The sequence below is a fragment of the Rhincodon typus genome, unplaced genomic scaffold, assembly GCF_021869965.1.
Source record: "Rhincodon typus isolate 14 unplaced genomic scaffold, sRhiTyp1.1 hic_rhity00001443, whole genome shotgun sequence".
Lineage (NCBI taxonomy): Eukaryota > Metazoa > Chordata > Chondrichthyes > Orectolobiformes > Rhincodontidae > Rhincodon > Rhincodon typus.
This window is the reverse complement of record NW_025967081.1, coordinates 18,362-24,061: the sequence shown is the minus strand read 5'-3', so window position 1 is coordinate 24,061 and position 5,700 is coordinate 18,362. Positions and strand designations below refer to the sequence as shown.

At 37.4% G+C, this 5,700-nt stretch overlaps 1 long non-coding RNA gene across 1 annotated transcript in view; it reads left to right on the top strand.

Annotated features, from left to right (window-relative positions):
- The first annotated feature begins 1,695 nt into the window (after positions 1-1,695).
- Positions 1,696-5,700, top strand: part of LOC125481254 — a 13,000-nt gene continuing 8,995 nt past the window's right edge. Inside the window, exons 1-2 of the long non-coding RNA XR_007261257.1 lie at positions 1,696-1,797; positions 3,295-3,397. This is a non-coding gene — a long non-coding RNA (uncharacterized LOC125481254). The remainder of the gene's footprint in view (positions 1,798-3,294; positions 3,398-5,700) is intronic.

Genomic DNA, 5,700 nt, shown 5'->3' with positions numbered 1-5,700 from the left:
GAGCAACGAGGTGAAGGATGGAATATATGAGAAGTTTGAGGTTATTCACTTCACTTGCAAGAATGGAAAAACATAATATTTTTGAAAAGCTGTGAAATATGTTTTTCTAAACATTATCATTTACTTGGTTGTGCTGATAAAGAACACAACAAGTTAGTGTGCAAATACAGCGAGCAACAATGAAGACCTGTTGTATGTTTGCTTTTATTGCAAAGAATTAGAGTACAAAATAAGGAAATCTTACTACAGCTTATCACAGCTAGAGCAGTGTGTACAGTTTTGTCTTCATATTTAAGGAAGAGAATATTTAGATTGGAGGCAGTCCAACAATAGTTCATTAAATCCCTGAGATGGGAGGCTTATTCACTGATAAAAGGCCAAGTAAATTTGATTAGTATCCTCCAGAGTTTAAAAGAAGGAAGTTGGTCCTGTAGAAACCTACAAAGTTCTGAAGGTGATTAGGAGGACTGACACTGAATTTGTTTGGGGAATCTAGAAGGCAGCCATGTTCATTTATGACCAAATCAGAATTCAGAATCATTGGAATTCGCTACCCCAAAGGCTATATGTTATATATATTAATGAATATATTAGTTGCTCAGATAGCAGATGTTTAGTCAATTGGGGAAGCATGGGACGTGTGCAGCAGGTGAGAAATTAGAGATGAAGCCGAAGACCAACAATAGTTGCATTGAATGACATAGCAGATGTGGAATGAAAGAACTGTATAGCCTACTCCTCATATTTCTTAAATCCTTACCTTCTCATATTTTTATCTGTTATGCATTCTCCCAGATCTCTCAACTTTTAGTCGCAACCTTGAAATGTCTTGCTTCCACAATTTTGAACACTTTTTAAATCAAATCTCCCTTCCTTGCCACCTGCCCCTCCTTGATATACATCTGTTAAATCATGTTATTAGTTGCATTTGTTGTGTAGTTTGCCAGTATGCATTTTGTTTTCAAATGCTACATGGCCCAGCTGGTCTCCACAACGTTCATGCTTCAAGATAACCTCTTTCCATACCTCTTCATCTAACCCCAGCAACGTTCTCTGGCTTGGCTTGTACAACTAGATTTTCAGTATGCCATTTCAGAATAATATACTACAGAAGAAGACCTTCAGTTTGTCAAGCCTGTACTGCTACAAAGTAATTTAATTAGTCCAAATGGGAATCTGACACCATCCTGCACACGAAATGGCAGTTTATCCCACAAAATTAAAACTGATCAGTTTTTTATTTGTTTCTTGTTACACTTCATTTCATACTTCTAACACCACGCTTTCTGACATTAACAAAATTCCAAACACTTGGAGTATGTTTATCAGAATGTTTCTTTCTTGTTGTCATATGTTTTCCCACGTTTCTAGCAATAGGATTCTAATTGACACCTTTTCATTTTTACACTTACGCAGATATGGTATAAAAATATGCCTTTGGTTCAAAGTCTGTTAGTTTTATTCTCTGCATCCCTTATTCCAGAAGTTTCAACATCCATGTAATCTGTTAAATTGTGTATTTCTGAAACTATAAGCTTAAAACATATCTTTAATGCTTTATCTGTGTAAGTGTTTGCAATGTGAATTAGATTGAACGTTTCTGATTGTATGACTTGTAAGGTAGATATTTATAATTTATAAATAAGGTGTACATTTTCTAATTCATTTGAAAGTCTTATTTGTAAATTTTTGTTTCAGCCATGCCATGTGATCTATACCGACTACAGACCGACACCTTTGCAGCACTATATTTTTCCAGCGGGAGGTGATGGATTGCACCTTGTAGTTGATGAAAATGTAAGTGAGGCAGATTTTTGAACTGCGCTGTACAAATGTGATTCACAAACTTTCATTGTATACTTGGAACTGGGGATATGTAAATGTTAGATGGGTATATCTGCCAGAAAAATGGCCAAAGCAATTGAAACTTGTAGGTAGTGAAGGAAGTGTAGCCACCTCATTGACCCTTAGGACTACCTCTCAAAAGTTTCAGATGTACCAATGAATGCCAGAGTAGCTTTGTCTATGTTTGGAGACCTGGTGGAAAGGTTGTTTGAATTTACCAAATTTTGTACCAGTTGTAGGATCGCTATTACAATTTGCAGTTAAAAATGGGTGGAGAATCCTTAAATGGATCACAGGAGGCTGAGCAGCTCAATAAAAGTGATAACCTGTCTCTTCACTTTTGTGAGACTATTATTTGTCCTCACCTTGAACAAGTTGAACCCCATCCACCATCACTGTCCTCCACCTGGCTAAGCTTGCCCTCGTTGTGCTCCAGCAAGGCTCAGTGCAAGATAGAAGAACAGAATGTAATTTGCCACTTGGGGACACAGCAGCCTTCAGGACTCAGTGTCAAGTTGAACAACTTTTAGAGCCTCAACACCACTTTCCATATCCTGAGCCCATCATCATACCCAGGTTGTGTCACAACATTGGCTGCTTTCAACACAGCTAACCCACTCTTATCCATTCACAGTCCTCATTATCGGCTTTTCTCCTTCCCTCGCTTACTATCAACCATTCCTTCGGTTGCTTAAGTTTCTTTCTGTCCCTCTGGGTGCTGTCTCCATTTATTTGTTCAATGCTTCCCGTCCATCACCCCCGTTCAAAAAACGTCGTCAGCATGTATACCACATTTTCCTACTTACTGTCGGTTGTGAAGGAAGGTCACCAGGCTCTAAACATTAACTCTAGTTCCTCTCCACAGATGCTGCCTGACCTGCTGAATTTATGCAGCAATTTCTGTTCTGGTTTCAGACCTTCAGCATCTGCAGCTCCTTGTTTTATTTCAATGTGCACAGTCTTTTCCAGCAATGCCTTCCCTGCCCACCTCATTCCCCCACGAACTGTCCTAATGAAGAGGTCTAAGTCTATGAAAAAGTTAGCTTTCTGGTGCTAATTGCAGGTAATTTTAAGAATTAAGAGCAGGAGTAGGCAATTCAACCTCTTAAGCCTGCTCCACCATTTTAACATTATCGTGGCTGATCTCATCTCTGTCTCAACTTTACTTTCCTGCCCGTTTCCCATAACCCTTTAACCCATTACTAATTAAAAATTTGTACATTTCCTCCTTAAATGTATTCAGTTTCCCAACACCTGCCACACTCTGGGGTATGAATTCCACAGATTCATGATCCTTTTAGATGTGCAAATGATTTTACCATGGAAATTAGAAGGTAATTATTAATATGATGATGCAAAAGATTACAGTACACCTCTCCAGCTTTACAGCCAGTCACGATGCTAATGAATTTATCTTTCAGAAAATTTATTTATTTTTGTATCTGAAAGGGAGATTTTAGAGAAGATAACTTCAACACTGCCATGCAAGTACTGAGAGATGCTGGTGAACTTTCCAAGGGTGATCCAAAGGGACGTAAAGGAGGAACTAAAGGTATTGAAAAATAAATTGAAGTGATTGAATTTTGTTTGTCATCAGTTGCATAATGATGAAGTGAAATGCTGACTGAATGTTTAGAGTTATACCATTGCTAAAGTATATTTTCTTTAGTCATTTGAATGTTAATTCTCTATGTAATTTTGCTGCAGCTTGAAACCCAGTTTCTACTTGATTTGCATTTTCTGTAGCTTGTAATCCTTTTTGAAGTGTGTTCTCTCCCTCCTGCAATTATTTCAGAGATGAAAGATTTCGACCTCTTGGCAGAATTGTAACTTTTCGATTATGGAATTCTCCCCTTTGAAATGTTTTACCTCCTCCAACTCATCTTTGCAACCCTTTGCTTTACATGAACTTGGTAGATTATGTACACGTTTCATTGTTAGTTTGGACTTCATCCTGCATTATATACACAAACTAGGAGACAATGGCATTGTGGTAACATCACTAGTAACATAAAGGCCTAGCCTAGTGGGTTCAAATCTGACGACAGTAGCTGGTGGAATTTAAAATGAACTAATAAATCTGGAACTAAAAGCTAGTCTGTCAGTCATGACAATGATGAAATCATTATCAATTTTTGTAAAAACTCACATGGCTCACTGTGTCCTTTAGGGAATGTAATCTGCCATCCTTACCAAGTCTGACCTACATTTGACACCAGACACACAACAGTGTGGTTGACACTTAACTGCCTTCGTAAGTGGCCAAGCAAGCCTCTTGGGTCAAGAGCAATTAGGGTTTGGCAACACCCATATTTTATGAAGAAGAAAAAAAAATGCTGAACCGTTGAAATTACCGAGATGACATGATTTTATGCAAATGCTTTGTTAGATAGTTTTCATTCTAGTAGAAAGTAAACAAAAGGAAAACTTGTGTTTCTACTCATTTAACATCTAATAATTCCACGCACCTGAAGTTGCCTGGAAACATTTGCATTTTCCAACAGATCACTACTGGTACTATCATTTTCTGGCCACTCACGCTACAATGACTTTCTCACTCTTCTTGTTATCATGTGTACACATTTCTTCAGAACAAAAACATTTTCTGATTTTATTTCCTTCACTAATTCTCATTCCTGTTACTTGGAAATAACTAATTGCACCAGTTACTTTTAGATTGAGTTCGAGGGTCAACATTTTCTGCCAAATCTTAGTATTGAAGCATGCAGTCACCTCATTGCACTTGTATTATCTTCTTGACAATAACATTGAAAACGCCAGTTTTTCTAAAGCTTTACCTTTAAAACATTGTAGACTTCAGCTTTCACCATCACTTGCAGTAACGACCTTTTAACAGCAGCTTCAAAAAAATCCAGTGTTCCCCTTGGCATTTACCTGTATTTTAAGCAAAAACCATTGACTAGAGAGTTTTTTTAATTGCCATGTTTATATTGTCATAATTGTCAGAATGTTCTATGTCTGTCTTTGGTCTTTTCAAAATCTGTTTGAATCAAAACTCCCGAGTTTCTCTAATTGTTCTAAGTATAAATGCATGTCTAGATGTGAGTAGAATATGTGATGTTTGATATAATTCAACAAGTGGTATCCGTTTTTCATTAAAACCCAGACTTGGAAGTGGAGCATTTAAGTGCATGATCAGCAAATTGAATATAGGTTTATAGGTCTCAAAAATAAAGATTGCTGAATTTGAATAAATAGTGGTACGTAAGGCGGGCAGAATATTACTGAATAATGTATAATTGATTCTGGTAAAACACCTTCATTGTTAAGACTGAAATGCCCATTCATGTTTTGAAGTCTCCCAATTATATATGTTGATTATTTACAATATTTGGGCAGTGATTTGCCACTGCTTCTGAATTCTGAATTCCATAGTATTTGTTTGCTAAGTTGATAGTGGAGATTTTTGTGATCTTTAATTTACATTTTTAATAGGGCTTCTAATGAATGCGAATAAGATTAATCATGGAAAAATTATGAAAAATTAAATGCGGAGAGTTGTTTAAATTTACTTAAGCTCAATGCTGTGAAGCCACCTATTATTTGATAAGAAATATATTGAACAAGAATTGTGGATTTCTTGCCCATTATAAAAAGTGCCTCATTACATAGTCCAAGACAACAAGGTGCAGGGCTGGATGAACACAGCAGGCCAAGCAGCATCCTAGGAGCAGAGAGGCTGACGTTTCGGGCCTAGACCCTTCATCAGAAAAGGGGGAGGGGAAGGAGGTTTTGAAATAAGTAGGGAGAGAGTGGGAGGTGGATAGAAGAGGGATAGAGGAGAGGATAGGTGGAGAGGAAACAAACAGGTCGAAGAGGCGGGGATGGAGCCAG